We start from the raw sequence: 13,732 nt of genomic DNA, 5'->3' as shown, positions 1-13,732 counted from the left end.
TACTGATCCTTCGTGATCGACTGTGATATTGTCTGTGTGATGGTTGATACTGATCCTTCATGATCGACTGTGATATTGTCTGTGTGATGGTAGATACTGATCCTTCATGATCGACTGTGATATTGTCTGTGTGATGGTTGATACTGATCCTTCATGATCGACTGTGATATTGTCTGTGTGATGGTTGATACTGATCCTTCATGATCGACTGTGATATTGTCTGTGTGATGGTTGATACTGATCCTTCATGATCGACTGTGATATTGTCTGTGTGATGGTTGATACTGATCCTTCATGATCGACTGTGATATTGTCTGTGTGATGGTTGATACTGATCCTTCATGATCGACTGTGATATTGTCTGTGTGATGCTTGATACTGATCCTTCGTGATCGACTGTGATATTGTCTGTGTGATGGTTGGTACTGATCCTTCGTGATCGACTGTGATATTGTCTGTGTGATGGTTGATACTGATCCTTCATGATCGACTGTGATATTGTCTGTGTGATGGTTGATACTGATCCTTCATGATCGACTGTGATATTGTCTGTGTGATGCTTGATACTGATCCTTCGTGATCGACTGTGATATTGTCTGTGTGATGGTTGGTACTGATCCTTCGTGATCGACTGTGATATTGTCTGTGTGATGGTTGATACTGATCCTTCATGATCGACTGTGATATTGTCTGTGTGATGGTTGATACTGATCCTTCATGATCGACTGTGATATTGTCTGTGTGATGCTTGATACTGATCCTTCATGATCGACTGTGATATTGTCTGTGTGATGCTTGATACTGATCCTTCGTGATCGACTGTGATATTGTCTGTGTGATGGTTGGTACTGATCCTTCGTGATCGACTGTGATATTGTCTGTGTGATGGTTGATACTGATCCTTCATGATCGACTGTGATATTGTCTGTGTGATGGTTGATACTGATCCTTCATGATCGACTGTGATATTGTCTGTGTGATGGTAGATACTTATCCTTCATGATCGACTGTGATATTGTCTGTGTGATGGTTGATACTGATCCTTCATGATCGACTGTGATATTGTCTGCGTGATGGTAGATACTGATCCTTCATGATCGACTGTGATATTGTCTGTGTGATGGTTGATACTGATCCTTCATGATCGGCTGTGATATTGTCTGTGTGATGGTTGATACTGATCCTTCATGATCGACTGTGATATTGTCTGTGTGATGGTTGATACTGATCCTTCATGATCGACTGTGATATTGTCTGTGTGATGGTTGATACTGATCCTTCATGATCGACTGTGATATTGTCTGTGTGATGGTTGATACTGATCCTTCGTGATCGACTGTGATATTGTCTGTGTGATGGTAGATACTGATCCTTCGTGATCGACTGTGATATTGTCTGTGTGATGGTTGATACTGATCCTTCATGATCGACTGTGATATTGTCTGTGTGATGGTAGATACTGATCCTTCATGATCGACTGTGATATTGTCTGTGTGATGGTAGATACTGATCCTTCGTGATCGACTGTGATATTGTCTGTGTGATGGTTGATACTGATCCTTCATGATCGACTGTGATATTGTCTGTGTGATGGTTGATACTGATCCTTCATGATCGACTGTGATATTGTCTGTGTGATGGTTGATACTGATCCTTCATGATCGACTGTGATATTGTCTGTGTGATGGTAGATACTGATCCTTCATGATCGACTGTGATATTGTCTGTGTGATGGTTGATACTGATCCTTCGTGATCGACTGTGATATTGTCTGTGTGATGGTTGATACTGATCCTTCATGATAGACTGTGATATTGTCTGTGTGATGGTTGATACTGATCCTTCGTGATCGACTGTGATATTGTCTGTGTGATGGTAGATACTGATCCTTCGTGATCGACTGTGATATTGTCTGTGTGATGGTAGATACTGATCCTTCGTGATCGACTGTGATATTGTCTGTGTGATGGTAGATACTGATCCTTCGTGATCGACTGTGATATTGTCTGTGTGATGGTAGATACTGATCCTTCGTGATCGACTGTGATATTGTCTGTGTGATGGTTGATACTGATCCTTCATGATCGACTGTGATATTGTCTGTGTGATGGTAGATACTGTTCCTTCGTGATCGACTGTGATATTGTCTGTGTGATGGTAGATACTGAGCCTTCGTGATCGACTGTGATATTGTCTGTGTGATGGTTGATACTGATCCTTCATGATCGACTGTGATATTGTCTGTGTGATGGTAGATACTGATCCTTCGTGATCGACTGTGATATTGTCTGTGTGATGGTTGATACTGATCCTTCATGATCGACTGTGATATTGTCTGTGTGATGGTTGATACTGATCCTTCGTGATCGACTGTGATATTGTCTGTGTGATGGTAGATACTGATCCTTCATGATCGACTGTGATATTGTCTGTGTGATGGTTGATACTGATCCTTCATGATCGACTGTGATATTGTCTGTGTGATGGTTGATACTGATCCTTCGTGATCGACTGTGATATTGTCTGTGTGATGGTTGATACTGATTCTTCGTGATCGACTGTGATATTGTCTGTGTGATGGTAGATACTGATCCTTCATGATCGACTGTGATATTGTCTGTGTGATGGTAGATACTGATCCTTCGTGATCGACTGTGATATTGTCTGTGTGATGGTTGATACTGATCCTTCATGATCGACTGTGATATTGTCTGTGTGATGGTTGATACTGATCCTTCATGATCGACTGTGATATTGTCTGTGTGATGGTTGATACTGATCCTTCATGATCGACTGTGATATTGTCTGTGTGATGGTTGATACTGATCCTTCATGATCGACTGTGATATTGTCTGTGTGATGGTTGATACTGATCCTTCATGATCGACTGTGATATTGTCTGTGTGATGGTTGATACTGATCCTTCATGATCGACTGTGATATTGTCTGTGTGATGGTTGATACTGATCCTTCATGATCGACTGTGATATTGTCTGTGTGATGGTTGATACTGATCCTTCATGATCGACTGTGATATTGTCTGTGTGATGGTTGATACTGATCCTTCATGATCGACTGTGATATTGTCTGTGTGATGGTAGATACTGATCCTTCATGATCGACTGTGATATTGTCTGTGTGATGGTTGATACTGATCCTTCATGATCGACTGTGATATTGTCTGCGTGATGGTTGTTACTGATCCTTCATGATCGACTGTGATATTGTCTGCGTGATGGTAGATACTGATCCTTCATGATCGACTGTGATATTGTCTGCGTGATGGTTGATACTGATCCTTCATGATCGACTGTGATATTGTCTGTGTGATGGTTGATACTGATCCTTCATGATCGACTGTGATATTGTCTGCGTGATGGTAGATACTGATCCTTCATGATCGACTGTGATATTGTCTGTGTGATGGTAGATACTGATCCTTCATGATCGACTGTGATATTGTCTGTGTGATGGTTGATACTGATCCTTCATGATCGACTGTGATATTGTCTGTGTGATGGTTGATACTGATCCTTCATGATCGACTGTGATATTGTCTGCGTGATGGTTGATACTGATCCTTCATGATCGACTGTGATATTGTCTGTGTGATGGTAGATACTGATCCTTCATGATCGACTGTGATATTGTCTGTGTGATGGTTGATACTGATCCTTTGCCAATCTTTTTCCTAGGTAGTGCATCACGACGACAGTCAATAATTAAACAAATTGGTTCTACATATGCAGATAAGGGCACAAATAGTACCGATTTTGAGACTTGTTTAGCTTGACATGTGTTACAATACTTAACATCTGAAGTTACCATGTGTTGTATCTTCGGCCATATATTTTTTCACACGCTAACGTCTTCCACGAGCTGAGTGCCACAGATGATGAGGCCACGCTCCGAGTGCCACAGAGGATGAGGCCACGCCCCGAGTGACACAGATGATGAGGCCACGCCCCTGAGTAACACAGATGAGGAGGTCACGATCCTGAGTAACACAGATGATGAGGCCACGCCCCGAGTGACACAGATGAGGAGGTCATGACCCTAAGTAACACAGATGAGGAGGCCACGACCCTGAGTGACACAGATGAGGAGGCCACGACCCTGAGTAACACAGACCCTAAGTGACACAGAGGATAAGGTCACGCACCTGGTGACACAGATGAGGTCACGACCCTGAGTGACACAGATAAGGAGGTCACGACCCTGAGTGACACAGATGAGGAGGTACGACCCTGAGTGACACAGATGAGGCCACGACCCTGAGTGACACAGACGAGGAGGTCACGACCCTGAGTGACACATATGTGGATACCACGACCCTGAGTGACACAGATGAGGAGCTTATGACCCTGAATGACACAGATGAGGAGGCCACGCCTCTGAGTGACACAGATGAGGCCACGACCCTGAATAACACAAATGAGGAGGTCACGATCCTGAGTGACACAAATGAGGTCACAACCCTTAGTGACACAGATGAGGAGGCCATAACCCTGAGTGACACATGAGGAGGCCACGACTCTGAATGATACATATAAGGACGCCACTCTCCTGCGAGACGCAGTTAAGGTGGCCACGACCCTGAGTGACACTTATGAGAAGGTCATGGTCCTGAGTGACACAGACGAGGAGGTCACGACCCTGAGTGACACATATGAGGATACCACGACCCTGAGTGACACAGATGAGGAGGTCACGACCCAGAGTGACACAGACAATGAGGCCACGCCCCGAGTGACACAGATGAGGAGGTCATGACCCTGAGTAACACAGATGAGGAGGCCACGACCCTGAGTGACACAGATGAGGAGGCCACGACCCTGAGTAACACAGATGAGAAGGTCACGACCCTGGGTGACACAGATGAGGAGGTCACGACCCTAAGTGACACAGAGGATAAGGCCACGCACCTGGTGACACAGATGAGGTCACGACCCTGAGTGACACAGATAAGGAGGTCACGACCCTGAGTGACACAGATGAGGCCACGACCCTGAGTGGCACACACGAGGAGGTCACGACCCTGAGTGACACATATGTGGATACCACGACCCTGAGTGACACAGATGAGGAGCTTATGACCCTGAATGACACAGATGAGGAGGCCACGCCTCTGAGTGACACAGATGAGGCCACGACCCTGAATAACACAAATGAGGAGGTGACGACCCTGAGTGACACTGAGGAGGTCACAACCCTTAGTGACACAGATGAGGAGGCCATAACCCTGAGTGACACATGAGGAGGCCACGACTCTGAATGACACATATAAGGACGCCACTCTCCTGCGTGACACAGTTAAGGTGGCCACGACCCTGAGTGACACTTATGAGAAGGTCATGGTCCTGAGTGACACAGACGAGGAGGTCACGATCCTGAGTGACACATATGAGGATACCACGACCCTGAGTGACACAGATGAGGAGCTTACGACCCTGAATGACAGAGATGAGGAGGCCACGACCCTGAGTGACACAGATGAGGAGGTCATGACCCTGAGTGACACTGAGGAGGTCATGACCCTGAGTGACACAGAAGAAGAGGCCACGGCCCTGAGTGACACAGATGATTAGGCTAGGATCCTGATTGACACTGATGAGGACACGACAATGAGTGGTACAGGTGAGGAGGCCACGCCTCTGAGTGACACAGATGAGGCCACGACCCTGAATAACACAAATGAGGAGGTTACGACCCTGAGTGACACTGAGGAGGTCAGGATCCTGAGTGACACAGGTGAGGTCACAACCCTTAGTGACACAGATGAGCAGGCCAACCCCCTGTGTGACACACATGAGGAGGCCACGACCCTGAATGACACATATCAGGACTCCACTCTCCTGCGTGACACAGTTAAGGTGGCCACGACCCTGAGTGACACAGATGAGAAGGTCACGACCCTGAGTGACACAGATGATGTGGCCACGATCCTCAGTGACACAGATGAGGAGGCCACGCACCTTCCTAAATGTCCACCAGCTACCCGAGGCGTCGGGAACCCAGACTGCAAGTTACATATTGTTTAATGGACCTCTGGCAAAGTTGGCGATTTTTTCACATTTAGTCATAACTGTGCAGCAAATATAATAAACAAACCTAGTGCCATGAATAATAACATTTTCATTCCTGCTTAGAATAATAATAATAATAATAATAATAATAATAATAATAATAATAATAATAATAATAATAATAATAATAATAACAATAATAATAATAATAATAATAATAATAATAATAATAATAATAATAATAATAATAATAATAATAATAATAATAATAATAATAATAATAACAATAATAATATAAGTTTATTATATTAGGTATATTGTGTAATAGAATAACTTAGCAATAATTATAAAAATAATGATAATGTATATTTCTGAAAGTTCCTTCATACAATGTATATAGATTTTTTTTTGTATTTTATTTAAAACAGTGCACACAATATACATAGATAGCTACGTATATAAATACGATATAGATATATAAAAAGAGACAAATTCAGTGACTCTGTTCCGGTCCACTAAGTAACACTATTCATAATGGCTCTGATATACACCTAATTACATAACTAACACACTACTGCAAAAATACACAGTAGTTCCATCACTGTTTTTTTTTTTTTTTTCAGAATGTAAAATGACACAATGCAGCTTACGATGCTGGTAACTCCCCCCCCCCCCTCCCCCCTCCCCCCCTCCCCCCAACATTTACATTATTGTTATTATTATACTCAAAAAGTTGCGCTAAACCACAATGATGATCATATACTTTAACAGTTGTATATACTCCATGCTTTATCATTTTAGTTTAAAAAACATTGCGACAGACCGGGCCGCGGGGGCGTTGACCCCCGGAACTCTCTCCAGATAAACTCCAGATACATTAATAAATATAAGAACCTTAGCAGGTCCTCCACAGAAAAAAAAAAGAAAAAGAGAATTTTAATATTCACAATACACTTACAAGTTTATCTTTGATCTGACACAAAATATCTGTCATACTCTGATTTTTATCCTTTTACCAAATACAAGATTACACAAAAATTTGCTTTTATTATTCAAAATATATTACAATATGCATGAAAATTTCAATTATACTTATGAAAGTTACTTAAGAATTAATACAAATATTAACTTCTATATATATTGTACACACACATGCAAATTTTTTTTTTATTTAAAACAGTGCATACAAATATACATAGATAGTTACGTATATATAAAATAATATATGTATAAAAAGAGACATTATGAGTGAGTGTTTCAGTGCACAAAGTAACACTGTTCATAATGGTGCTGATATAATGGTGCTGATATAATGGTGCTGATATAATGGTGCTAATATAATGGTGCTGATATAATGGTGCTGGTATAATGGTGCTGATATAATGGTGCTGGTATAATGGTGCTGATATAATGGTGCTGATATAATGGTGCTGATATAATGGTGCTGATATAATGGTGCTGGTATAATGGTGCTGATATAATGGTGCTGATATAATGGTGCTAATATAATGGTGCTAATATAATGGTGCTGATATAATGGTGCTGGTATAATGGTGCTGATATAATGGTGCTGATATAATGGTACTGATATAATGGTGCTGATATAATGGTGCTAATATAATGGTGCTGATATAATGGTGCTGATATAATGGTGCTGATATAATGGTGCTGATATAATGGTGCTGATATAATGGTGCTGGTATAATGGTGCTGATATAATGGTGCTGGTATAATGGTGCTGATATAATGGTGCTGATATAATGGTGCTGATATAATGGTGCTGATATAATGGTGCTGGTATAATGGTGCTGATATAATGGTGCTGGTATAATGGTGCTGATATAATGGTGCTGATATAATGGTGCTGATATAATGGTGCTAATATAATGGTGCTAATATAATGGTGCTGATATAATGGTGCTGATATAATGGTGCTGGTATAATGGTGCTGATATAATGGTGCTGATATAATGGTGCTGATATAATGGTGCTGATATAATGGTGCTGTTATAACGGTGCTGGTATAATGGTGCTGATATAATGGTGCTGATATAATGGTGCTGATATAATGGTGCTGATATAATGGTGCTGGTATAATGGTGCTGGTATAATGGTGCTGATATAATGGTGCTGATATAATGGTGCTGATATAATGGTGCTGATATAATGGTGCTGATATAATGCTGATATAATGGTGCTGATATAATGGTGCTAATATAGTGGTGCTGATATAATGGTGCTGATATAATGGTGCTGATATAATGGTGCTGATATAATGGTGCTGATATAATGGTGCTAATATAATGGTGCTAATATAATGGTGCTGATATAATGGTGCTGATATAATGGTGCTGATATCATGGTGCTGATATAATGGTGCTGATATAATGGTGCTGATATAATGGTGCTGATATAATGGTGCTAATATAATGGTGCTAATATAATGGTGCTGATATAAGGGTGCTGATATAATGGTGCTGATATAATGGTGCTGATATAATGGTGCTGATATAATGGTGCTGATATAATGGTGCTAATATAATGGTGCTAATATAATGGTGCTGATATAATGGTGCTGATATAATGGTGCTGATATAATGGTGCTGATATAATGGTGCTAATATAATGGTGCTGATATAATGGTGCTGATATAATGGTGCTGATATAATGGTGCTGATATAATGGTGCTGATATAATGGTGCTGATATAATGGTGCTGATATAATGGTGCTGATTTAATGGTGCTGATATAATGGTGCTGATATAATGGTGCTGATTTAATGGTGCTGATATAATGGTGCTGATATAATGGTGCTGATATAATGGTGCTGATATAATGGTGCTGATATAATGGTGCTGATATAATGGTGCTGATATACACCTGACCACAGTACGATGCAGGTGACTCACCCCCTCCCCCCCACAACATTTACATTATTGTTATTAATATAGTCAAAAAGTTGCGCTAAACCACAAGGGCGAACATTTACTTTACCAGTTTCATGTACTCCATACTTTATTGTTTTATTTTAAAACATTGCAATACTTTAATAAATATAAAACCCTCGTCAAGTTCTCCACAGAAAAAATTAATTTTCATTTTCGCAATACACAAACACATTTATCTTTGTGCTGACACAAAATATCCCTCATCCTATGATTTTTTTCCTTTTACGAAATACAAGATTACACCAGGCTCTGGTGGCCTGGTGGTTAACGCTCTGGCTTCACACGGCGAGGGCCTGGGTTCGATTCCCAGCCAGAGTAGAAACATTGGACGTGTTTCTTTCCACCTGTTGTCTATGTTCCCCATCAGTAAAATGGGTACCTGGGTGTTAGTCGACTGGTGTGGGTCGCATCCTGGGACACTGACCTAAGGAGGCCTGGTCACAGACCGGGCCGCGGGGGCGTTGACCCCCGGAACTCTCTCCAGGTATATTGCAATATGCATGAAAATTTTAAATATACTTAACATGAAATTTACCTAAGAATTAATGCAAATAATAACTTCTATATACATTGTACACACAAGTATTACATGTAGTTATGATACCATCGTAATAACTTACAAACTTCCCTTCTTTACCACAGTACAAAAAATAAGACACTTGCACTAGACTTCACAACATTTTACAACTATTCAAATAACTTACAAAATACTAACAACAATTACACAGTAGGACAATATATAGATAATTACACAACTTTACAACAGTGAACAATGTCAACTAATATAATAACAGTACACTAGATATTGAAACACATACTTGTATTACATATACCCAGATTTATATTAGTAAACACGTATTATCATGTACAACAACATATAGATGTTTATTGACAAGTTTCAGAGCAATGTTAAACTTGCTCTTTCACACACTAAGGTTGATAATAGAACATTATAGAACCTTATCGAATTAATAAGTCGCCTCTCACTTCTCAGCAAAACATCACTACAGTTAAACAGTGCTAAAATTATACTTGTTCGAGCAGTTCAAATTCCATCTAATTCATTATACCGGTGAAAACACCACTACAGTGTAATTCATTATACCGGTGAAAACACCACTACAGTGTAATTCATTATACCGATGAAAACACCACTACAGTGTAATTTATTATACCGATGAAAACACCACTACAGTGTAATTCATTATACCGGTGAAAACACCACTACAGTGTAATTCATTATACCGGTGAAAACACCACTACAGTGTAATTCATTATACCGATGAAAACACCACTACAGTGTAATTCATTATACCGATGAAAACACCACTACAGTGTAATTCATTATACCGATGAGAACACCACTACAGTGTAATTCATTATACCGATAAAAACACCACTACAGTGTAATTCATTATACCGATGAAAACACCACTACAGTGTAATTCATTATACCGATGAGAACACCACTACAGTGTAATTCATTATACCGATGAAAACACCACTACAGTGTAATTCATTATACCGGTGAAAACACCACTACAGTGTAATTCATTATACCGGTGAAAACACCACTACAGTGTAATTCATTATACCGGTGAAAACACCACTACAGTGTAATTCATTATACCGGTGAAAACACCACTACAGTGTAATTCATTATACCGGTGAAAACACCACTACAGTGTAATTCATTATACCGATGAAAACACCACTATAGTGTAATTCATTATACCGATGAAAACACCACTACAGTGTAATTCATTATACCGGTGAAAACACCACTACAGTGTAATTCATTATACCGGTGAAAACACCACTACAGTGTAATTCATTATACCGGTGAAAACACCACTACAGTGTAATTCATTATACCGGTGAAAACACCACTACAGTGTAATTCATTATACCGATGAAAACACCACTATAGTGTAATTCATTATACCGATGAAAACACCACTACAGTGTAATTCATTATACCGATGAAAACACCACTACAGTGTAATTCATTATACCGATGAAAACACCACTACAGTGTAATTCATTATACCGATGAAAACACCACTACAGTGTAATTCATTATACCGATGAAAACACCACTACAGTGTAATTCATTATACCGATGAAAACACCACTACAGTGTAATTCATTATACCGATGAAAACACCACTACAGTGTAATTCATTATACCGATGAGAACACCACTACAGTGTAATTCATTATACCGGTGAAAACACCACTACAGTGTAATTCATTATACCGGTGAAAACACCACTACAGTGTAATTCATTATACCGATGAAAACACCACTACAGTGTAATTCATTATACCGATGAAAACACCACTACAGTGTAATTCATTATACCGATGAAAACACCACTACAGTGTAATTCATTATACCGATGAAAACACCACTACAGTGTAATTCATTATACCGATGAAAACACCACTACAGTGTAATTCATTATACCGATGAAAACACCACTACAGTGTAATTCATTATACCGATGAAAACACCACTACAGTGTAATTCATTATACCGATGAGAACACCACTACAGTGTAATTCATTATACCGGTGAAAACACCACTACAGTGTAATACATTATACCGATGAAAACACCACTACAGTGTAATTCATTATACCGATGACAACACCACTACAGTGTAATTCATTATACCGATGACAACACCACTACAGTGTAATTCATTATACCGATGACAACACCACTACAGTGTAATTCATTATACCGATGACAACACCACTACAGTGTAATTCATTATACCGATGAAAACACCTGGAGGTTACCTGGAGGTTATTCCGGGGATCAACGCCCCCGCGGCCCGGTCCATGACCAGGCCTCCCGATGGATCAGGGCCTGATCAACCAGGCTGTTACTGCTGGCCGCACGCAGTCCGACGTACGAGCCACAGCCCGGCTAATCCGGCACTGACTTTAGGTATCTGTCCAGCTCTCTCTTGAAGGCAGCCAGGGGTTTATTGGCAATTCCCCTAATGCTTGATGGGAGGCTGTTGAACAGTTTTGGGCCCCGGACACTTATGGTGTTTTCTCTTAGTGTACCAATGGCGCCCCTACTTTTTATTGGCGGCATTTTGCATCGCCTGCCTAGTCTTTTACTTTCGTAGGGAGTGATTTCTGTGTGCAGATTTGGGACCATTCCTTCCAAGATTTTCCAAGTGTAGATTATGATATATCTCTCCCTCCTGCGTTCCAACGAGTACAAGTCAAGTGCTTCCAAGCGTTCCCAGTAGTTAAGGTGCTTGACAGAACTTATACGTGCAGTAAAGGATCTCTGTACACTCTCTAGATCTGCGATTTCACCTGCTTTGTATGGAGATGTTAATGTACAGCAGTATTCCAGCCTAGAGAGAACAAGTGATTTGAAAAGGATCATCATGGGCTTGGCATCTCTCGTTTTGAAAGTTCTCATTATCCATCTTATCATTTTCTTTGCACGTGCGATCGTGGCACTGTTGTGATCCTTGAAAGTGAGATCCTCAGACATTACTACTCCCAGGTCCCTTACATTATTTTTCCGCTCTATTGTATGGCCGGAGTCAGTAGTATACTCTGTTCTAGTTATTATCTCCTCCAGTTTTCCATAACGGAGTAGTTGGAATTTGTCCTCATTGAACATCATATTGTTTACCGTTGCCCACTGGAAAACTTTGTTTATATCTTCTTGGAGGTTAACCGCGTCCTCAGCAGATGACAGCCTCATGCAGATCCTAGTATCATCCGCAAAGGATGATACGGTGCTGTGGTGTATATCTCTGTTTATGTCTGATATGAGGATAAGGAATAAGATGGGGGCGAGTACTGTGCCTTGTGGAACAGAGCTCTTCACTATGGCAGCCTCCGATTTAACTCTGTTGACCACTACTCTTTGTGTTCGATTTGTTAGGAAGTTGAAGATCCATCTCCCCACTTTCCCAGTTATTCCTTTAGCACGTATTTTATGGGCTATTACGCCATGATCGCATTTGTCAAATGCTTTTGCAAAGTCTGTGTATATTACATCTGCATTCTGATTTTCTTCCAGTGCATCCAAGGCCATGTCATAGTGATCCAGTAGTTGTGAGAGGCAGGAGCGACCTGCCCTGAACCCATGTTGCCCTGGATTGTGCAGATTTTGGGAATCCAGGTGATTTGCAATCCTGCTTCTTAGCACTCTTTCAAAGATTTTTATGATGTGGGACGTCAGAGCTATTGGTCTATAGTTCTTAGCTAATGCTTTGCTGCCACCTTTATGGAGTGGGGCTGTATAGATGTGTTTTTTATTCTTGTATACCAATCATTGGTATTTATTTAGATGTGTTTTCCTATTACATGTAATATATGATATTACATGTAATTGATTACATTATTTGTTGAGATGTAAAATAACACATCGTATTTGTTATATTTGGATATTTTCGTCGTCGATTCATTAATACCTATGTCTATGTTGGCGTGTATGAGTGTGCTTGTGTGTGTGTGTTATTGTGTGTGTTGGTTTTTTAACACAATGATTTATTATACAGTCTATATACTTACCCGTGTGTGTTGCCATTTGTATATACAACATAGTTAGACATGTTCTTTAATAATGTATAATGTGTTGTGTCTGAGTATAAAACCATTGTCAATACTTTGTTTGTGTGTAAGATGTATTACCATTATATTGTACGGTAACGTTGGTCGTCTGAGATTATTGTAAAATTAACCGCTTTCTTCTGTGTGTTTTTAATATACATT

Source organism: Cherax quadricarinatus, chromosome 39 (assembly GCF_038502225.1).
Source record: "Cherax quadricarinatus isolate ZL_2023a chromosome 39, ASM3850222v1, whole genome shotgun sequence".
NCBI lineage: Eukaryota > Metazoa > Arthropoda > Malacostraca > Decapoda > Parastacidae > Cherax > Cherax quadricarinatus.
Note: the sequence above shows the minus strand (reverse complement) of the source record.